Source organism: Oreochromis aureus, linkage group 17 (assembly GCF_013358895.1).
Source record: "Oreochromis aureus strain Israel breed Guangdong linkage group 17, ZZ_aureus, whole genome shotgun sequence".
Classification (NCBI taxonomy): Eukaryota; Metazoa; Chordata; class Actinopteri; order Cichliformes; family Cichlidae; genus Oreochromis; species Oreochromis aureus.
Window position 1 is genome coordinate 13305663 of NC_052958.1, and position 24183 is coordinate 13329845.

General features: G+C 38.3%; 1 long non-coding RNA gene across 2 annotated transcripts in view; it reads right to left on the reverse strand.

The window, feature by feature from the left end:
* The window catches only part of LOC120433782, a 96627-nt gene that overhangs the window by 25728 nt on the left and 46716 nt on the right, over positions 1–24183 (reverse strand). The window contains exon 4 of one of the 2 annotated variants that reach the window (XR_005608750.1): positions 3737–3774. The exons of the other annotated variant lie outside the window; for it this stretch is intronic. This is a non-coding gene — a long non-coding RNA (uncharacterized LOC120433782). Of the gene's footprint in view, positions 1–3736; positions 3775–24183 lie in introns of those variants that run through there. 2 annotated transcript variants of the gene reach the window in all.

Below are 24183 nucleotides of genomic sequence, written 5' to 3' on the forward strand. Positions count from 1 at the left end.
TACTTCTTCACTTGTTCTTCCATTGTTTATTTTAATGATTCCCATTATAATTAAATCGCATAATTTTTAATTTAGTTGGTTTAAATATTTGAAGCTTTTAGGGTGTTTTAGGGTTTTCTTTTGTTTTTTTATTTTAAAAAGAGGATGAATGTTAGGAGGTTAATTGGTTTATTAATGGGTTTCATTAATCAGTGGTGCTTTAAGGCCTACTATGTCTGACACAGATAACAGGAATCACAGAGGAGAAACGAGACTGCTAAAGTGTTCATTGGACTTTCCAGGGAAAACATGAAAAATCATGTTTTACTGTAATATGTAACACACAACAGATTTTACATTGCTCCTGAATATTTTCCACAGTGCACACTGCAGTGGTTCAATTTTTCATGTGCTTTTCTGCCCTCCAGACAACCATTAATGTCTTAAACTCTTGAGGCACTGGTGAAAAAAATGTACAAAACAACTCCTTGACAGTATGACATGGAAGAGCAATATCAGCTGTTCTGAAAAGGTTATGAGTCAAGAATTTTCTTTGTCTCTTGCTGTGTGTCTATAACTCACCAGGGCTTTGCTTTGGTGTTAAATGGGATGATAACATGCCAGAGGAGTGAAATCAGGGTCTTGCAGGAGAGCAGAGAAATTGGGTGATCGGTGCCCCATTCACACAATTGCTCGTGCCGTATGCCACTTGACACAAGAACAGCTCTCTGTATAAATTTAACTCATGTTAGGTGACAAGAGTTCCAGCGAGGAGCAACTGGACTCATTGGAAACCCAGCTGTGCTGGTCCAATTAATTTGCCTCAAGGTACAGTACATTACCACATCCCATTATATGAATAGCTATCTCATGGGGTTCACACAGTTCATGTTGTTAAACCTGAGAACAAATAGAATGAGTCAGCAGATATCAGCAAGTAATGGTGCTGAGAATTTAAGACTGGACAGGACAGAAAAAGTAGATGCAGTTTTTGTTTCTTCCCATGCAGCCAGCAGGAATCAGATAATTCCAAGTCATATTCACAAAGGCTATTTTTTTTTTCTTTTTGACACCAGTGTTCATGTTCAATTCTTTCAAAAGGTAAAGCATTCAGTCAAAGTCAAGCACAGCACAGTTGCTCACAATTGCTTCTTTTCTATAACCACACAATTACAATATTTATGAGAACTCCTGCTGATGGAAAGACTATTTCGCTGTGCCCTCTCCCCATCTCGTCTTTTCTTTGTGGCCCTTATTCTTTTCTGTGGGCTTATTTTAATGAAAAGTGTGACGCTGAATCACTCAGGCAGTCGGTGGTGTTGCAATCTCCACAACTTAGTCAAGTGAATGAGTATGAGCTGATGGTGCTAAAGACACTGACAGCTTCCAGATTAAAAACATTAGCAAAACACAGGAGAATAAAGGGCAATATCCCTCTTCCTTTGTGGCCCCACATTGTCCCTCAGAGCCTCAACCAACAAATCATATAAAATGATTGAAAATGAAATGTTCATTACAATAACATCAGACAGTGAGAGAAAAGCTTGAGAGAGAAATAAGCAAAATGACTGCATTTAAAAGAAGCGGACAGAAGGGAACACAAATGTTCCCATCAGGGTTGAGAATCTTCTAATACAGCTCTGCTGGGGGAAGATTATTGATAGTGAGTGAATGATTGTGGGTGGGTGGGCTGACATTTAAAATACTCCCACCACTAAGGCTTCTGCTGCACGGCTTCTCCTTCATTCCATTAAACCTCACTGCTATAATATGCATCGGAATAGCTACTAGGTGGTCGTTCCTGTGCCTCAGCAGCCAAGAGAAATCTAAATCATTTGAACTTGAGAGTTGTGTCCTGGTGAGAGATGACTTATTCATAGCACAGTGTATGTTCCAGGGGATGATTATCTACCCATGGGGCCCACCCTCCTACGAAGGGTATTCTAAAGAAATGTTAACCTGTGGTATAGCACTTTATGCGTTGCCTGACGTTTCTGTTCAATGAAACAAGAGAGAGAAATATTACAGGATTTTCAGAAGGCATAAAGTTATTTAAAGCTGGTTTTATCAAAGCAAGTTACTCATTCATAGTAGGGAATGACTCACAATCTGATATTGCTGTGATGTTAGTGTTTCTCCAACAACTAAATTATCTGTTGCTCCAGGATCATCATTGCAGCTGAATAATGATATTGCTGTAATGTTAGGGAAAAAGAAAACAGAAGAAGTATCCACAGTTTGGGCTTTCTACTGTAACATCTAGTAACATTTTGACTATTTGAAAGAGTATACTACAAGTGAAACCATAATCTTTTCCTAATGCCTCAGTCATGGAGGTCTAGAGACTGGTACCCAGTGATATACCAAAACTTTCCAGTGTGAATATTATACTTGAAAATTTATCCCACTTGCTGGAGCAACATTATTATTACTTTGTTGAAACAACGCCAGCACAGCAAAGTGGTTATAAGAAGAATTAAAAGGGTACACCAGCAATTAAGTATTTAGATATGGCTTACATTCCAGCACAGAAAATACCCTCACAAAAAATAGACACATTAGGTTAGTATAATAACATAGGGTAATGGTAATATGGTAATGTCATTACCATTTATATATTAAGTATCTGAAAAAAATATACTTTTTTTTTACTTGCTGAAGGAGATTAAAGGTACTAAAAGTATTCTGAAGACAGGAATGTTTGCAAAAATATACTGGAAGATCATCCAATAATTGTTGGTGCAGTTAACTCACAATCCCAAATGTAAACCTGTGAAGTTACAGAAAAGCTGATTAACATTATGAAGATACATAACACATGGTCCAAAATAGAACTGCAGGCCAGTTAAAATCAAGCAGTAGCAAGTTTTGTTAGGCCCCCTTTGCTTGTTAAATAACTAAATTTCCACTTTTTAAAACCTAAAGATTCCCTCACAAGAGAACTGCATGAATTCACAGGGTGAGTAATAATTTGTATGTCTTTTGATGAAAGACATACAAAGAAAGAAGTCATGAAAGAAGTTTTGAAGGTAAACCTAAAGTTTTCACAGTCTTAGGCCTGAATACATAGGCATTAGTGCAGGTTAGATCTAAATTTCAAATGGCAGATTGTGCCCCCCCCCCTCCTTTCTGGAGGTGATTACATACGCAATTGCAGCGAAGGAGACAACCACGCAGTATCATCCATTTGACAGTTACGAGGTGATACAGTTAATTGCCATTAATTGTGTTCACCTGGAAACACCAGGTGTAAAACAAATCCTGATTAGAATAAATTAGATCCTGTCATAATTGAAGCCAACAGGGCTCGGCTTCCTGAGACAGTACGAATATCACACATAGACTCGAGTTCAACTTAGGTCTTTCTAGTACAATAACACAGATCCCACTCCAGCAAATCTGCACAGACACACTCACGCTTCTCCTCTCATCATGACACACTGAAAGTATTATGCATTGTGTTTACTGTGTGTCTGAATCTACAGCATCCAAGCCGAAGCAAGGCAAGGCAAGGGAACTGTGGGCAACAGTGGTACCTACTCTTGGGACAGCAACCATTTCATGGCTGGTCACTCTGGCCTCTCCGAGCGCAGTGATGTGATCGATCCACACACACCCTCTCCTCTCTTCCTGCCTCTCCCCGCGTCCCTCCCCCTCTTCTAGGACATTTTACGCTGGCTTACGCAGTGATGCATTTGATTGCACAGCACCCCACGAGGGCCAACTCATCAAAAACTTGATCCACAGAGAGACAGGTGGGGGAATAAGTTTGGCGAAGCTATCTCAAGTGGAAACCTGTGGATAAGATAAACTCTGTTTAAAACTCAAGAAACTAGTAAGCAGAACATTTTCACAAATTGCAAAATATAGTATCATGCTATGAGGATGACAGTCAGTGTAAATGTACAGAAGATAACTGTGCAAGGCTTGAAGGCATAAAATGCCAGCTAATAAGTGACGGATAGAACTGTGAAGGCACAACTGTATATACCACCTAGTGTACCACATTTCTATTTATGTTTCTACTTCTAAGAAAGAGCAGCACTCTGTTTAATATTACAGTTACAGTCACTGTACATCCACAAGAGACCAGCTACCCAGTATACCCTCCGTGTCCTTCATTTAGTCTTGTCACTGCTTCAGACAGCCATTAAATGATTCAATGGGTTGTCTCTTTACGTGAACTTTTCCCAGCTCTACACTTTATTATTGATAAGACACTGAGCGTGAGATACTCAAATATGTGAGATTTGAAAACCTCTGTCAGAATGAACACTCTTCCCTCCCAAAGCCTGTACTGTCACCTGCCGTATCTGTCATGAAATTGAGAAACCGACTCTGTGTGCGTGCATGTGTGTGTGTCTTGTCCTCTAGTGTCTGCTCGGAAAACATGACACCTCATTATAGTTCGGACATCACCTTGGCTCAACCTTTGGCCTCAGGCATTGCCAGTAGTCTGCTTCACACTCATCAGTGAGCGTTACAGGTCAGTTCAAACTCACCTCATGTACTTGGGCAGCAGCAGTGAGTAGTTGGCAACTTAAGAATGTTGTCAGGGTATTCAGACCTTTCTAAATCTGCATATTCATGTTTATAACCGCGAGTATATATGAGGAATCGGCATGTTGTAAATCTGTCCATGTTCAGACCAGAAAACTAAGCAGGGTACTCTAAGCAGGATTTGGTTGGGCAAATAAGCTCTGTGAAATGAAATCTGTTTGCACAAATGCGAGACATCGTGCTTGATTGTGTACAGCTTCTGGTGATAGAGCCAAGGGAAATGGTAAAATTACTTGTGCAATCCTTTTTGTAAATGTTCCAGTTTATCCTTCTGTCTCCCCCAGTTTTGTTGAGCACACTCGCTCTCGACTCATTCCCTTCATCTTGAACTTTAAGTGTATCTCAAACCTTTTTTTGTATCAGAGGTATTTTGTGTTATCTTGGTACTGAATCGCACCATCCACATGCACACATATGTGTACACACATTGTGTTTTTCAACTTGAAACTTGTTCCTTGGTTGCAGGAGCAGCCAGGGAAAATAAAGACTTGATCCCTGAGGCATTACTCACACAGAGTTCCTGTGAAACTCCTGCCCCCCACCGTGCTGACCATCAGCCCCTGATTCCATTTCCCCACAGCGGCAGGCATGATATGTGTTAGTGCCTTTATTTCTCTGTTTTCTTCCATCAGTGTATATCGTTGGTTTGTTTTCCCAAACATATGAGTTGGCCCAATCACATGTGGAGAGGCACATGGAAGATAAAATCTTATGATCAAGACTTGAATACAGGAAAACTCTCTAAGTGGTGACCCTAGGTTAAAGCTATTACTGCATTGCTTTTCCATTATCAAAACTGAAAAGGTCTGGATGAAATGAAGCAAATAAGTTCTAGAATATCTCCTGACTGCAGAAGGTCAATATCAGCATGTCCATGAAGCTTTATTTTCCACATTTATGTAAGTTTTCACAGAGCTCATGCCATCGGTCACATTTAGCGCTACACCTACAAGAATTCTTCTGATTGAGCCTGGAAAACTGCTAGCAGCAATAGCAGCATAAGGTGAGTATCAGTGCATCTTCACTCTTTATTAGTTTAAACTGCCAAAAATGCAGGAAAAAACAAATGCAAAATCACGTGCATACTGAATGCATACCAAATCAGAAAACACAGTACAACAAATATTCTGCCTACTGGTTGAAATGCCTTCACCAGCCAGTAAAGCTGTGGAACCTTTCTGTCTAGACTTGACCTTTGAACACCTTAGCAGTTTGTATGATATTGTCCCAATTACCATATGAATTATTGAGTTTATGGCCAAAAATTTGTTTTCTGCAGTTGCACTGACCTTTAATGTTGACCCTAAAATTCAAATCAGTTAACCCTTTTGTCCAAGTGAACTTTTTGGGGAATTCATGGACATTCCCTCAAAGCATTTCCAAAATATACCTTGCTCTACTGAATGTTTATTTTACACTGGAACAGAATTTAGAAAATGAACATCATGCAGTTTTAAGCAAGATTTTGAAAGTAGAGATTGACACTCTTTACTGAGGTTATGCAGCAAGTGAGCAGAAAAAATACTGGTTTAAGGTACTTGTGTGTCAGCTTCAATTACCAGAAATCCTTCAAAGAAAAACAGAATCAGGGTTACGGGAAAAAATAGACAAAAAAGAAAACAAAAAAACTCAATATTTTCTATGAAAGTGAAATGTCACGAGCGCTTTTATCAGCAACACAAATGTGTCATTTAATAGGTCATATGTAAAAGCAGTCGGGCTTTTCGACAGTGATGAAGCCATTAAACTACACTATCACATTTCAGTTACAAAAATAGTCATTTTAACCCACAAAACAGAGGTGGTGTTCAGCTCCTGCTGCCTTAATTTGTGAGCTTGGGTGCCTTAATGAGTAAGTCCACGTTCAAACTGGTGTGTTAAGACACAAAAGTCACAATCATGACGGGCATTTCTTGTATTCTGTGGGATAAAAATGGCTGTTTTTGTTAATGGGATATGATGGCTTTGAAGAGAATGATCACTGTGTTGGCATGCAGTTTTGTCATTTGTTTCCACACATACAGTTATAATCAGAACTCTAAGTTAATGTTCACTGTTAGACCCACAGTGTCTCATCAGGAGAATTTGAGAGCAGCTTTAAAGTTCAGAGTGAGAGCAGGGGTTTGGCTGCACACTTCTGGGAGCGTGGTGAGAGGAAAGTCACAAACACTGCAAACCCTTCACTGAAAAAAAAAATGCTTTAGTTCACGCAACCATATCAGCCACAAGCACTGCTTGCTAACACCACCTAATACCAGCATTTCTCACCAGCTGCTGACACTTGTTCTTCCTCTCTTGCCCTCCTTCCTTTTGCTTCTCTGTACTATTACTGCCTCTTCTCTTCCATCACAGACAAAGAAAATAGATGGTTTGGGTCACAAAAATGGCTTTGTGTGCAGGAGAGAACAGCCTGCCTCACTTGCACAAATTCATGCATGCACATGTTTGTGACTGTGTGTATACAGTGGTTAAAGAAAAATCCTCTTTTGTAATTACAATATGCAATTGGATTACATTGTTACAGACCTGATGTTTTTGTGCAAGAATCTAGGAGGCATTTCAAATCCACGGGCCTGTGATTGAATTAACTTTTGTCGTAAGTTGGTGTGTTATGCACCGCAGCAGGATGGGACGTAGGTGACCATGTACTCTATGCATATTCCATCACACTAGTTGTTTCCTTGGTGGGCTTTGTTCAGCCTGTGTTTGCAGTGTGTGCTGTGCGTCCAAGCATGTAATTCTCCACTCAGGGTAGCTGCCAAAGGTTTTGCACGCTACCTCAACTCCTGCAGTGGCAGAGTGTCACAACACTGCACTTATGTTGATGTGCCATCTCTCAACACTGCTGTGGAAATTTACATAGACTTCAGAAAACAGAATGATGCTTTAGGAAAAATAGACCTTATTTTAAAAGAACAACCATAACGGGTTGGTCAGGTGACTTCTGGCTGGACTCACCGAGATGCAACCAGAAAGGGAAAACTCTTTCAAACTAAACCAGGTTAAAGAAAATTACCTTCATGACTAATACTAAACTAAAAACAACAATCCTTGCCAACTGAAGCACCAATGTGCCTACTATGAACAGGTGAACTTTGAATAAATAGCCACTTTAGCTGGTTGACATTTCACTTTGTCTTTCATTTTTTAAATGAATACCAGTCCTGTCTGCTTTTAAGACAATGGGGTATAATGAAACACAAATCATGTAATGATGGCATAAGAGGCACTCTTTCACCAAAAGCAACTTTAAAAGAATGTGTCTGACTTTAATGTGAACAGAAATTGTTCACATAATTGCACAAACAACTGTTGCCAAGTGAACTTTTAAACGGGCCTCCTTCAAAATGATGTGTCAAAAAATGAACAGTAGAAAAATGCAGTTATCATACAATACCACTAAAATGAAAGAGGCTTATATCATTATATGGATTTTTATTTTTTATTTATTTGGATCCCCCCCTAGTTATTTAGTGTCATGTTACCGACTGCAATGTTTTTCAAGGCTTTTTAAAAATAACTGCTGACTATAAAAACCCAACAAAAAACCCCTTCAACTAGTTAACATTAAAGTTATATTTAATGAAGTCAACTTAGACTATAGTTATGTATGGAATTAATTATACACATGACTCTAGCTTATATCAATCAGTCTATTATTAACAATTAGTTAATATTAGAGAATAACATTCATTAAGAAAGCCCATGAAACGCGTGCCATCACATCTTCCTTTAGCAGCTACTACTGATTTTTGGGTTTTGAATCAATAAACACATTTTGTGCTCTCAAGGTGATTGACAGGCTTGGTGCTGCAACTACTAGCGGTATACTGGAGCTACAAAATATGAACTGAGATTTCATTTTAAAGCTACAAATTATATAGATGGTAAAACATACTTTTTGGAGTTATTCTATTTTTAAAGATGCTGAAATAGCGAAAGAAGAAGAAGAACTGTACATAAAGAAAAGGCCAACCAACAAAAACAGATGTGTGTTTCATGTTCCCCTCATGCAAGCAATACAATTTTCTTGCAAAACTTTAGAATAATTTCCATATCTCTTCCCTCTAGTACATCATATTCATGAAAACATTTTTCAGGTAGATGTTATATGTGTTTTCACAAAAAAGGAAACTATATCATGAGATATCCTTGCTATATCAGAGCAACGTGATGGCGACGTGTGCTGTGTGTGTCCATTTTGTTATATGGCAGAGCCATTGCAGCTGTCCTTCAGTGATGCTGACGGAGGATATAAATTCATTACTCCCTGAAGCAGACAACCCATCATTCAAAAGACAGGGTTCTGCATTCGTATACACTGCACACATTTAAGTGTGCAAGTGTGCAAAACACCTCTGTGTGAGCGTACAACATGTGCTGCACACTGTGTGTGTTTACACTGCCCAGGCTGGTGTGTGGATGTCAGAAATGGTGAAGGTCAAGCGGATAGATAGGGTTAGCTGACTCTTATTCAACAGTAGCCATAACAGAAGCTGCCAGGAATATTGATTGACAGCATTTAGAGCAGACAGCCCCACTAGGCATGTCACTGACATAAAATCTAAGACTTCTACACCAGTTGAGGAACCCATGATCATCACTCTGCATGTATTGCACTTCAAATATGTCCTTTTCCAAGACCATCATCAAATACACAATATTTTTGATTATTGACCTGAAGCAAGTACAGTATTTGCTCGCATAGTGTATGTTTGTGTGTTTCCATCTACTCTAAAACATGCTGCAAACCTTCTATATCACATGTGCTGTGTGTAGTGGGAACTATGGTTATATTTATCAAATTTGATGAGAAAAGTACTAACTCAAACTGGCATTACCAGAAAAGTCTGAAAAATGAACGATTACAGTACATTGCCTGGGAACATAAATTTCCTCTATGTATGTATGTGAGATATTTAATTAAATAATGACGTTTGACACACTGGTGGGACAGATCAGGGGATAACCAAAATTATTATGGCGCAGTAGTTGTTAAATATTTCAGTCATGAGTAGTTAGAAAAAAATCAGTAGTGATCATCTCAAAAGCAGTACCTCTGGTTTGGCACTTTTGGCTTACGCAAGTATGCAAATTAATGTAAAACACAAACAAAAACACAATTTCAGAATCATTTAGAAAGAGATCCGGGGGGGGGTGTATTTGGTTTTTGGGGCTTTTTTTTGGCTGTTGACGTTTTCTACCCTTTACCCCGATGATTTATAACTCACAAAGGTATAGAGGATATCGCTTTAAATGCCCTGAAATTGGCTCTTCCTCATCCACCCAGTGAAGTTATTCAATAGCCACCCAATATGGCAAGGACAAATGACAGCTATTAGGGTGCAAAGCTTCCAGTTGCACTTTGGTCTGAGCTTCTCACCTACTGATTATACTGAGCATTCATCAGCAGGAAGATGAAACTCACTGAAAGATTCAGAACTCCAGCCACCGTCTCTAAAAAAAGATCATTATTTTCTTATTATGGCTACTCGAGCAATCTTATATTCTCTCAATCTAGAAATTTCACTCCAGGACCCATACTGTACTTGATGTGTTACAAGATTCAAGAAAACACATGCAAAAACCAAAAATCATAAATATTTTAGTTTTCATTGACACATCTTTGAAAATTTAGTTTAACCTCTTGATTTTTTTTTTTAATATTTAAAACATAAAATAAAAATTACTGCATACTCTGACTTTCATAAAAATCTTCAAAGCAGTGAAATTCCAGTTAAACACATGAACTTGCAGTACTGGACTTTGTCATTGATACAGTGAGGACAAAGAGCTACACATTAGCAATAAGTGCTGATCTCTCTCTGTACATTAGCTTGGAGGAGCTTTATCTTATTTCTTTATACAGAAAAGCTTCAACTGTGAGTTGAGGTGTGTTTCCTTAAATGAATTACTTATTTCAGACTATCCAAAATTTCTGTTGGGTTAAGATCGTTACCTCGATTGTGAATCGGACCATCAGAATTACAGCTTACTACAGAAGTACAGATGTGTAAAATCCGGTCTTTTCCTCATTAAATAAATACCAGTGCCATCCATCAATCTTTTTCCACTTAGGTAATTCAAATCACCAGTTATTCTAACTCCTGGAAGCAAGACTAGACAAGATTCAAAGCCAGTACCTTCTTCCTGTGAGGTGACAGGGCTAACTACCTTGTAATCTATCCATTTTCATTCATTTACACTAAACTTTTTTGAACTTAATATCAGATAATGTTTCTGGTTATCTTTTGGTAAAAATATGGACATGTCAGAGTTCCCCCACAATGTTTTTTGTAATTGCAAGTTAAAGAAGTGCTACCTGCCATTCAGGGCTTGAGGGGGTTCAAAGAGATTTGAAGAGGTCATATAATTCCAGAAAGCTCAGACTCAAAGGCGATGTGGTATTTCCCCAAAATGTCATTGTTTTTGATGCTACCTACAGTGAGAAATGGGGGAAAAAAAAGAGCTGCATGAACTGGGCAAAGGAAAGATAGAGTTTTAATTTCTTCCCAACTCTCAATGTGAGGCAACAAAGAGAGACATATAGATGAGGAAATTGAATTGAACATCTGAGTTCAGCAGAGAAGAAGAGAGTAGAAGGTGGTATAAATCTGAGAGGAATAAAGTAAAGGGGTATAAAGAGCAGATTAATAGAAGTGGGTGGAAATGTAAAACTCATCAAACCCAGCAGTGCACTGGTGAAAAAGAAAGGCAGACCTCAAATTGCAGTATGCCACATGGGTATTTTTGTAACAATCCATTATGATCAATGGTAGAAACATCTAGATGAATTTACCATTATGAATTTATTAGAGTTTGAAATCAAGAAAGAGGGGCATTCTGTCACATAGGGCTTACATTCAATATAGACTAACTCCCTTATATGCCATAACATGTTATATACTTTCTTGGTTTCCAAGACAACCTAATTAAGGAACTATTCTGCTACTGTGCCAGTCGACCGTGTTAGTCTGAGACCAGATATTTAATAAAGGGAGCTTCCAGTGAGATATTACCCGTTTCACAACATAATATTTACCCATTCTTTGAGTTTCAGTCCGATTTTCTGCAACATATAAAGCGTGTGAAAGCTTAATCACGCTTTCTGCTTTCAAATGCAGAGATCTTGCCGTCTTACATCAAATAAAAACAAGATCTTCACTCTGAATCTTAATTACATTTTCCAAAGTAAGTTTGAAGTATCTTTTATTTGGATTTCATACAATAGATAGTGGAAATCAAGATCTTTCTGTATAACCGATCTGAAATACCCATTTTGTTCTTCACAAGAGGGCAAATGCAAACCATGTCTATAAAATCCACTCTTGTGAGTTATGCATACTTATGTGTGTAACTCATACACAAGGACAAATCGTAAAACTGTGTTTAAATGGTGAAAAGGCGGCTAGTTTAATTGGCCATCACCAATGCCAGCCCGTGTCATGCCTTGTGAGCATGCATTGTTAGCTGCCGATTCTTGAAGGCAAAGCTCACAGAGTGAGTCCTCAGATTCAGGTGAGATTGTTAAATCGGTAAGATCCGTGTGCCTGACCAGAATTCAAGCTTTGCAAAGTGATAATGGGGATAGCCTAGCCATAAAGAGAAAGAACACAATTGCTAAAATGCTAAAAAAATTGGTCAGGGTACTTTCTGTAAAGCCATAAATGTGTAGTATCATCAGTGGGAATACTTTGCAATCACATTATTTAAAGTCATTAAAAAAAACGAGGAAGCAAGCCTCAACTGTCCGTGAAGCTGCTGGTCGATCAACTGTCTAATTACTTCTGAGTTTTTATTATGTTAAAAAAACGTCAGTTAAAACGAAAAGTCTGCACTTCAAACACGTTGATTGATTAAAATCCACTGTGCTGTGCTGAGGCAAAATTATATTTAAAAAAAAGGTCATTGTCCAAATACTTAAGGATCTATCTCGATGTAACTGTAGACACACACACACACATACTATATCTATCTAGTATGCAAAACATGTGAGGGAATGTTTACTTGTCCTCATTATGGTAAGTATGGTGAGTGTGTCAGTAACACGGTGTCTGCTGGGAAGCCATGTCAATGCAGAGGTCAAAGTAAAGTGATGACTGTGACAAATTAACTATGAAATAAAAACACACCAACATCGCAGAGTCAAACATGAGGTCACAGACTGAACTAATGGCCTGTTAGACACACAAGGTTTAGCTACGAGTTTTGACCACCCAGCGATGCTGCAAATTACATCCCAATAGCTTTTGGATAATCAGAAAGTGTCACAGCCAGGGACTCTTTGGAGCAGTAACTATGACACAGGAACTAAATAAAGAAACTCAATTCAACAAATTCTCCTGTGAGACAAAGTGAATACAGAATGAGGAATACAAATCTCTAATTACAGCATTCATAACATCCTGAGCCCATTTATCTTATTGTGTGTAGTCCAACTCCTGCACCACTAAAATATTATTAATGGATCTATATGAGTCATCCACTCTAAATCACTGATTTCTTAGATAAGGGATATCATAAGGATTTACAAAAGATATCTAGTTAAGCTCAATTCTGATGGCTTGTAAAACATTACTGCCCCAATTCAAATCACACCCAACAAGACTTCAGCAGTGAAAGCTCTATTACGACATACTGAATAGAGAGAGTAAAACTGTTCTCTCTTATTTCAGCATATGAGACTGCTATTCCAGATATCCACACGTATTTGGCATTTAAATGCCACAATGGACTTGTTAAAGTATATTAGTAATAAACATAAGAGAATGCAAGTCATGACAGGTGAACAAAGGTGAAGGGTATGTATTTATATATGTGTGACCGTGGATGTGTCTCTGACTTTCACATCTGTGGAGTCTGCGCCACATCTCATCAGTATTCCGAATGAGTGTGTCCTGTTTCCATCAGACGCCTCATCCCCACCCCTAGCTCTCATCTCAGCGATGCAAGGCACGCGTGTGTCCATGCACAGAAGCATGCACACGCATGGTGTATGTGCTTAAAAGTCAGCTTTGAGACAAATGGGAGAAGCTGCAATAAAACTCCACACAATGACGAAGCGGAAAAGTTTGGTGTAATTTGTACTGGAGGAGCCAGCAAACCAGATGTGCTCGGTGCTTTTATCACATTTATCACATGGTTTCATGCTGTTTGGGACTCCACACCCTAAAACTTTTGAGGGAGAAATGAACTATTTTCTAATGATTAGCTTAATTGTTCTAGCAATTCAATCTTCTACTAACTGCTTACTGTTATTTCTTTCTTCCTAATGACCAAAGACACACAAAAAGCATAGAAAAGTTTGTTGGCTATAATACAATAAACTGAAGGTAAATATATAATTTTAACACACAGTGAATTATTATATTAGATTACACTTTGTGAACTTGGAGGGCTACAGATACCTCATTAAATTTACTTTATTCGAATACTGTAACGTTACCTTTCAATGAAGTATGTGCAATGTGTCCACCTCTTGTATGCAGGTTTATGGCAGGGAGCATGAGGAGATATTTCCAGGGAGGTGGTTTTTGCAGAACCCTGATGTGTTTGTCCCCCGTGCGCATCTGTGTGAGTGTGAGGAAGACACAGACAGAAATGTCGTTCTCTGAAGAATTGTGAAAGTAACACAGAAGATTGAATTTTGCTCTTGAACTGTTCAATAAAGTCACCAAGAAGAAGTTTTCTAAGTTGTTTTCTGGCCAATTAGAACATGGCTTCATTGTTCAGCTCTCTTATTTACGGTGAACTGCAATCCTCCCAAACTCCACTGCAATTCAACTTTGACAAACAGCTTTCTGAGGGGGGGGAGAGAAACTCTTCTTCGACATGGCCACTGTCCAGTTTGTCAGGTTGATGGTCAACATTGATCACAGGCAATGTTGCATAATGTTACTTTGTAAGATGAAGATGTTTTGGCCTTTGATATTACCTAATTTAAGATTACAATCTTATTTATACACACTACAACTATAAAGGTATTGTGAAATACACACACACGACACACGAGGACCTCTGCTGATCACAAGCGAGCCATTTCCAAATATTGAGCTATGCAGGAGTAGACATCATCAACAACCCAGTTGCAGAGTTAGGTCTGTGGCACCTCAAGAATGTCCAAATGGGAGCTCCAACATCATGGAGCAGGCCTGTTATACAACCACTCTTAGCACTCCAATGTTGCCATGTTACCCCTACCTACAACCGTCACCCAAAAATAGTCCAAGTTTATTTTATACCAAAGTCACTTCTAGGTAGACAGTGGGTCAAACAGATGAATGTTATAGAGTATCTGTTCAATTCTGAAAACACTCTGCTTCTGAAATGTTCCCAGTGTAGTAAGATTTCACTAAAAGCAACTTACAGTCCTGAAGCTAAATTAAAAGCACACATTATAAATAGTCACTTATAATGTGTGCTTATATATATTATAAGCACTGACAATAGTCAGCCTAAAACACAAATCCAACAAGTTGAACACAACATATTTAGTTCACCTTCCTGCTGCTCTATGCCATTTTCAGCAATATGACAATTCTGCCTGTATGTCATTAGCCAATGTTGAGTTGTCATTTAAAAAATCTCAAACAATATCTGCATTAATTTTATAATTGATTAAATTAGTTGATGAAAAGCAGCAAACATTGATCAATTCCTGTCATGTTCAGGCATGTTCATGTACTGTCTGCCTCATAACTCTGAGCTTAAAATATGAGCGCCAGTTTTGCAGTCTGCAAATGTCAAACTGGGTTTTTAGATTAGCAAACAGTCTCAAGATAATCAGTAGGTAAGATTTTTCCATAAAACCTCTGGTGTGTTAATGCGAGAAAACATTTAACATAATAGTGTGTATTGAGTTCTTAGGCTAATTAGGAAAGACCAATGCTCAAAACATTCAGGTAGCTGTTTCACACTTTTAGCTGCTGCTAAATGGTGCTTTTGATTAAATTTGAAAACATGAGATTGTTAGCTGTTGGTAAAGTGAACTCCGCAATTTAGCTTAATGACAGTTTGACACTAAACTTTGCTGTTGTTGGGATTCTGTATCATTAGCAAAATGATGGGAAAATAGTCTTGAACATACCACAAACTGTGCTCCAAACTCCAAGTGTTATGTCTAGAGGTAATAGCTAAAAAGTGAGAGATTTTCTCCAAAGAAATGAGCTTATTTCCCCCAGTCAGAATCTCAGACTAAATATCAGAACAATGACTTAAAGTGGATCAGCTTCCAGTTTTAATTACAACATTCAGCATTTGATGCAAGCAGCTACTGGAGAATACAGTAGGTCACACTCAATACAGTGCTGTGTTTATGCTGTGTTTAAACACATAATTAAGCAGCTGATACCCCGTGCATTTACTTTGAGAGTTTTCTTTGAAAATCAATCAAGTTCTTTTTTTTCAGGAAGAATTATTTTCAGGTTTCAGTTACAATACAGACTGTGAACACTGATTATCTAGCTTTTTCATTTCCACTGCATCTTTTGAGTTTTAGTTCAATTAAACAGAAATACGTCCATTTCAAGGTTGAATTAGTAGATTAAATATTGAAATTAACTCAAAAGAGATGCTCAAAGCCCAAACTAATTTCAAAAGCCAATAAAGAATTCATACAGGCAATATTGATGTCTGAAAATGAATGTAATGGATGTTTCAAAATTCTTGACTGATAAAAATAAATGTAAGCGCAGTAAATGAGTCCAGTCCAGCATTTCGAATGAGAAAAGAAATATCTACCATAGTGTCTTTGAATATTAAATTTTTTTTTAACTTTTAGAAAAGCGCTGACAGAAATTCTCCCAAGGGTATAAAATATATATAAAATTAGTGGTCCAGGGTGCACGTTGTGATGGCATGATAGAATAGTGGAAAGGTCGATTACAGTTCATCAACATGCTCCAGACAGTGGCTGTCAGCCAGACTCAGCAGCTTGGCGATGTGTGGCATAACAACCGCAGACCCTCTGGGATCCCAATCCAGGATCAGGTTGGATGATGTGCTTGGCTGGGCATGGTTTCCACATATGCCAGGGTAAACTGGGAAACTGCTTTTCAATCCAAAACATTAGGACTCCAGATAATCAATATAGAATAGGACAAAGAAGCCAGATGGAGAGCATTTCATTATCTTCGCTCAGCTCTAAATTAAATGGGATCAAAGGGGATATTGTTGCTCGTAAAGAATAGCATGCAGTTAAATCTAATGCAGCCAAACACAAGTGTGGCAAATAAAGAAACTTTTTTTTTCCTTTTTACAGCTACCTGAATAAATGAATCAAATATTATAAAGTGGGTTTATCACTTCCTTTGATCCATCTATCATTGTCTCCTAATCTATTCTCTGTGTATCTTTGAATCAAATATCCTTCCTGAATTGTTTCTTTATGCTACAATGGCTCATAGTCTCATGAAAGAAAATCAAATCTGGGAAAGTCACTTAAGTAATGTACCAGCTATGACGCCATATTACTTGAACACAAATAGATTTCATCCCCATAAAGGAAATAACAAAAATATAAGCAAATTAAAAACCAGAAAACAGAGATACTGTAATGATAAGAATCAAGTCTTTGTGTATCTTATTTCTTTGTGCGCTGCCAAGTCTTCTCTCTTTGGGCTGTTTCGTTAACTTACTCATGCATTCTCACTTTTTCTTTCTTGACTTCTGTCTCCATCCGACTGGCTTTTCTTATCACATTGCTCCTCTCCATCTCTTCCTCCCTATCTTTACTTTGAAAATTTTTTATCATCCACTTCTCATGCCAACTCTTCCATTTTCTTTTACACCTGCTCACTCCCACAGTGCACAGACTTTTGAAGTGCTTAACGTTCCCAGTGAACAGTAAACATTTTACAACATTTTTGGGAACCATAAAGATGAGTTGTATTATCTGAGCTCTACATTTTTTTTTTAATAATGTCAGTGACTCACCGCAAAGAAGTACACCTCCTCCTTAGTGGAGATATTTACAAAGTCGCCTTGCTCTCTGCGGCATGCTGCGCTGAATGATGTGTGTGGGTTGGTATAGGGTTTACCGTGTGGGAACACTCGATAGCATTTAAGGGTGAAGTGTTCAGGGTTTGTCAAGTGCATGCGCCCGTGCGTGCAAAAATTTGTGCATCTATATTTTGCAATCTGTCTTGTAACATATTATTACTGTTTTCCTTCCCAGGTATAAGTAAACTATCATTAGTAGCCAATTTTAGAAACCATGTTTGAGTTTTTGTAGACTCATAAGTTAGTTGTGCGGCTGTACAGCCTTCGTTGAATGTAATTTATATATAATAATATAATCCACCCACTGTTATCATCTTCAATGCCCTGTACCAACATAGAGCAGAGCAGCTATCTGAACGCTACTCCAACAGAGGTCGATTATCTTGTTAATAATTTTACCTCCTCCTCACTACGCACGACTCTGGATACTGTAGCTCCTGTGAAAACTAAGGCCTCAAATCCGAAGTACCTGACTCCGTGGTATAATTCTCAAACACGTAGCCTAAAGCAGATAACTCATAAGCTGGAGAGGAAATGGCGTGTCACAAATTTAGAGGATCATCATTTAGCCTGGAGAAATAGTTTGCTACTTTATAAGAAAGCCCTCCATAAAGCCAGAACATCTTACTATTCGTCACTGATTGAAGAAAATAAGAACAACCCCAGGTTTCTCTTCAGCACTGTAGCCAGGCTGACAAAAGTCAGAGCTCTACTGAGCCAACAATCCCTTTAACGTTAACTAGTAATGACTTCATGAACTTCTTCACAAATAAAATTTTTATCATTAGAGAAAAAATTACCAATAATCATCCCACAGATGTAATATTATCTACAGCTACTTTTAATACCATCGATGTTAAGTTAAACTCTTTTCTCCAATTGATCTTTCTGAGTTAACTTCAATAATTAATTCCTCCAAACCATCAACGTGTCTTTTAGACCCCATTCCTACAAAACTGCTCAAAGAAGTCCTGCCATTAATTAATTCTTCGATCTTTAAATATGATCAACCTATCTCTAATAATCGGCTATGTACCACAGGCCTTCAAGGTGGCTGTAGTTAAACCTTTACTTAAAAAGCCATCTCTAGACCCAGCTGTCTTAGCTAATTATAGGCCAATCTCCAACCTTCCTTTCATATCAAAAATCCTTGAAAGAGTAGTTGTCAAACAGCTAACAGATCATCTGCAGAGGAATGGCTTATTTGAAGCGTTTCAGTCAGGTTTCAGAGCTCATCACAGCACAGAAACAGCTTTAGTGAAGGTTACAAATGATCTTCTTATGGCCTCTGACAGTGGACTCATCTCTGTGCTTGTCCTGCTAGACCTCAGTGCTGCGTTCGATACTGTTGACCATAATATCCTATTAGAGCGATTAGAACATGCTGTAGGTATTACAGGTACTGCACTGCAGTGGTTTGTATCATATCTATCTAATAGACTCCAATTTGTTCAAGTAAATGGAGAGTCCTCTTCACACACTAAGGTCAATTATGGTGTTCCACAGGGTTCAGTGCTAGGACCAATTCTATTTACATTATACATGCTTCCCTTAGGCAGCATCATTAGAAGACATAGCATAAATTTTCACTGCTATGCAGATGACACGCAGCTCTATCTATCCATGAAGCCAGGTAACACACACCAATTAGTTAAACTGCAGGAATGTCTTAAAGACACATAAAGACCTGGATGGCCGCTAACTTTCTGCTTCTTAATTCAGATAAAACTGAGGTTATTGTACTCGGCCCTGAAAATCTTAGAAATATGGTATCTAACCAGATTCTTACTCTGGATGGCATTACCTTGGCCTCCAGTAACACTGTGAGGAACCTTGAGTCATTTTTGACCAGGACATGTCCTTCAATGCACATATTAAACAAATATGTAAGACTGCTTTCTTCCATTTGCGCAACATCTCTAAAATTAGAAATATCCTGTCTCAGAGTGATGCTGAAAAACTAGTTCATGCATTTATTACTTCCAGGCTGGACTACTGTAATTCTTTATTATCAGGATGTCCTAAAACTCACTGAAAAGCCTTCAGCTGATCCAAAATGCTGCAGCAAGGGTACTGACAGGGACTAGAAAGAGAGAGCATATTTCTCCTGTTTTGGCTTCCTTCATTGGCTTCCTGTTAAATCCAGAATTGAATTCAAAATCCTGCTCCTCACATACAAGGGTCTTAAATAATCAGGCCCCATCTTATCTTAATGACCTTGTAGTACCATATCACCCCATTAGAGCACTTCGCTCTCGCTCTGCAGGCTTACTTGTTGTTCCTAGAGTATTTAAAAGTAGAATGGGAGGCAGAGCCTTCAGTTTTCAGGCCCCTCTTCTGTGGAACCAGCTTCCAGTTTGGATTCGGGAGACAGACACTATCTCTACTTTCAAGATTAGGCTTAAAACTTTCCTTTTGCTAAAGCATATAGTTAGGGCTGGACCAGGTGACCCTGAATCCCCCTTAGTTATGCTGCAATAGACGTGGCTGCCGGGATTCCCATGATGCATTGAGTTTTTCCTTCCAGTCACCTTTCTCACTCACTATGTGTTAATAGACCTCTCTGCATTGAATCATATCTGTTATTAATCTCTGTCTCTCTTCCACAGCATGTCTTTATCCTGTTTTCCTTCTCTCACCCCAACCGGTCGCAGCAGATGGCCGCCTCCCTGAGCCTGGTTCTGCCGGAGGTTTCTTCCTGTTAAAGGGAGTTTTTCCTTCCCACTGTCGCCAAAGTGCTTGCTCATAGGGGTCATATGATTGTTGGGTTTTTCTCTGTATTTATTATTGTGCTATCTACTGTACAATATAAAGCGCCTTGAGGCGACTTTTGTTGTGATTTGGCGCTATATAAATAAAATTGAATTGAATTGAATTGAATTGAATTAATTTTCTCACTAAAATCTTAGTATAGTTGGCTTTGCATCACTTAATAAAGTACTCATTTTGTTTTTTGTTTGTTTGTTTTTTAACACAAAAAGATCCAATCCCTTACAGTCATGCAAAATTGTTGCCCTGAGTGATCACTAATAAGTTTTAAAGGTCACAGATGTATGATGCCATTAGTTACTACTGTTGGAAAGCAATGACATTAGTAAAGACTAATTGTTAACAGATTTTTTTGTCTAAGTAATGTGCCAACTAATACAGATTTCAGTTCCAAATACATCTTACGCGTCACACCGTGAAATATAAATGTTACATTTCATGTGCATAACACTTTTCAGAAAGCCATGTCTCATACAAAGAAGCCTTACCCTAAACAGACAATGACATGTGCACCATACAGTGCATTATATCATCATAAAGTATTTCTCCCCAGACAAGTGACCCTCAGCGTCTGTTTGTAGTTTTTTTCATCAACACTAATGAAACATCTGTCTGTTGTTTCTCCAACAGAGACACCACCAGTTAATTGCAAATAGATTACTCTGCTAATTATGTCACTTTTCAATGTCCATGTTTGCTTTTGGAAAAACAAAACAAAAAAAGGAAAAGAGGCATAAAAAGGTGTGTTACAGTTAAGTGTCCATATATGTATATATATATATATATATATATATATATATATATATATATATATATATATATATATATAAAAAATCGTACATCTTCCAAAAGCTCTTACCTCCTCACACCACCATAACTTGTTGTAACTTTTAGCTCGAAACTGTGGAACACAGTAAATATTCCCAAATGCTGCATTTCCCTCCCTGCAGTGTTTTGCCAGGTCATTAATGCAGCCACCTTCAGAAGCTGCTTATTTTTGTATCTTTTCTCGACCAAGCAGAACGGAAACAGTCTGCCATGGTCAATGTAATATCTGATTCCTTCTCCCATTTGACCTTGATTTACTACTTCTTAAGGGACTACAAACATAAATAAAGTCTTGAAACTGGCCTTTTGTGAATATATCCCTTATAGGCATCGCTATAGATATAAATGAGGCCCACTTTAGATGCTTTTCAAATTAATATCTCAGCTGTGGGTATCTAAAGAAATCACTTTTGTTCAAATTCTAAGTTTTGCTGAGGTGTGAGAAGCTGTCTATGTTTGCTTTGATTTAAATTGTACTGTATGAAGCAATAACTTTCCATGGCCATTCTCTAAACCTCCCATCCAGTTGTGCTCGTTTAAAGTATGTGTCACATTCCCCATCTTAGCGTTCTCATTTCCCCTCCAATTTATTTCATTGTTTTTACATTCCTTTAAACCACATATTTAAAGTTACTTTAATGTAGTTTAGTTTACTTAAATATTTCTTCTGTGAACGAATATCACAGTATAAGGGTTGTAAATGAATATCCAGTTGATATCTAGTGTTACACTAATGGACTAAATATGAACGTCGTGCTTTTGGGAACTTTTTTACCAAAGCCTAATCTGGTCCTCCTTCTCATGAGTGTCATCACTGGTGTGCATTTTAGGTAAAACCTCTAGACTTAAATTGGTAAAAGTGCGACTTCATTAAGAAAAAAATGACAATTACATTTTGTGAACTGATTTTTCTTTACCTACAAAGAATTCTGCAACCACAGTGGTCTGCACTTTATTGAAATATCTTAATTGCTTCATTCAGGCTCATTTTAGTTGTTTATAGAGCCCAAATGATTAAAAAAAAAGTGTCACTGTCCAAATGCTTATTAATTTGACTGATCACAATTAAATGAATGTGGCTTTGAGGTCATTACTTTCTGTGTGTACATAGAGACCATGGTCATTTGTGTATTACTGTGTGCTTTCTGAGTGTCAGCTTGCATTCATGCCTCTGCTGTGTATTTTTAACTATTTACCTTGGTAAAGAAATAATGAGCTCTGAAAGCTGTCTGTGACCCCCGCATGTCTCAGTATTTCCCGATAAGTAATGCATACTCCCATGCGGCACTTTCTTTGATGAAATGTTGCATTTCTTCTTACTAGCTCAACCTCATGTCCAGTGTCCAGGGGCAACACTTCATTCAACTGAGATATTCACGGCACAGCCATTAAAAATCAGTTTCATTCACATTTCTCACTTTTTGTCTTTTGTCTGTAGGTGTCTGTGTGTTTGTTTACTTGTTTGGAAGGGCAATCCCCTAAGGCTGGTGGGGCAGAAATGCAGGCTGCATTCAAGGCCTTCACCTTTACCTCCTCTCTCAGTAAGATGAGGAAGAAGAGGGATCGAAGGGAGGCTAAAAAGGCAGCTCTGAAATAGTTGTTTCCCCCAGTATGAAAGAGGCAAAAGGTAGAATGCTACATAGAGAAAGGAAGCAAAGTGTAAAAAAAACAAAACAAGAAATGGTCAAGAGGTCAGGACAGAAACTGGGAAAATGGAGTAGCTGATGTAAAAAACAGTGGTTCACAGATTCAGACCTTTCACAACTGCAGAAAAAAATTAAAAGATGAAAAATTGAGCAGAACGACGCTAACGTTACTTCAAACAGATTTATAGGGTGTAAAAACTAAACTAGTACCTATGAAAGTGATGAAATTGAGATATATTAACTTGAAATTAATGCATATAAAAGGTGACTAAAGAAAAAGAGCTGTAAACTCGGAAAGGTGACAAAAATCCAATTGTGACTTTTCAGGATGCATTCATGCTCATATATTGATTACACCAAATTCTGACCCTACCCTCTCCAAAAATTGAGACTCATCAGACCAGGTGATGTTTTTCCAACCTATTCTCCAGTGTGGTGAGTCTGTGTGAATTGTAGCCTTTCCTGTTCTTAAATGACATGAAGTCTTCTTCTTTTTTAAGCTCGGTTTGAATTTCAAGAAGCCATCTTGACCATGTGTACAAGCCTAAAAGCTTGGGTTGTTGCTGTGTGATTGGCTGATTAGATCCTTGTGTTAACGAGCAGTTAAACAAGTGACCAGTAAGAGTACATTTCTATTAGACAATTGCTATTTACAGTGGCTTGCAAAAGTATTCGGCCCCCTTGAACTTTTCCACATTTTGTCACATTACAGCCACAAACATGAATCAATTTTATTGGAATTCCAGGTGAAAGACCAATACAAAGTGGTGTACACGTGAGAAGTGGAACGAAAATCATACTTGATTCCAAACATTTTTTACAAATAAATAACTGAAAAGTGGGGTGTGCGTAATTATTCAGCCCCCTGAGTCAATACTTTGTAGAACCACCTTTTGCTGCAATTACAGCTGCCAGTCTTTTAGGGTATGTCTCTACCAGCTTTGCACATCTACAGACTGAAATCCTTGCCCATTCTTCTTTGCAAAACAGCTCCAGCTCAGTCAGATTAGATGGACAGCGTTTGTGAACAGCAGTTTTCAGATCTTGCCACAGATTCTCGATTGGATTTAGATCTGGACTTTGACTGGGCCATTCTAACACATGGATATGTTTTGTTTTAAACCATTCCATTGTTGCCCTGGCTTTAGGTTTAGGGTCGTTGTCCTGCTGGAAGGTGAACCTCCGCCCCAGTCTCAAGTCTTTTGCAGACTCCAAGAGGTTTTCTTCCAAGATTGCCCTGTATTTGGCTCCATCCATCTTCCCATCAACTCTGACCAGCTTCCTGTCCCTGCTGAAGAGAAGCACCCCAGAGCATGATGCTGCCACCACCATATTTGACAGTGGGGATGGTGTGTTCAGAGTGATGTGCAGTGTTAGTTTTCCGCCACACATAGCGTTTTGC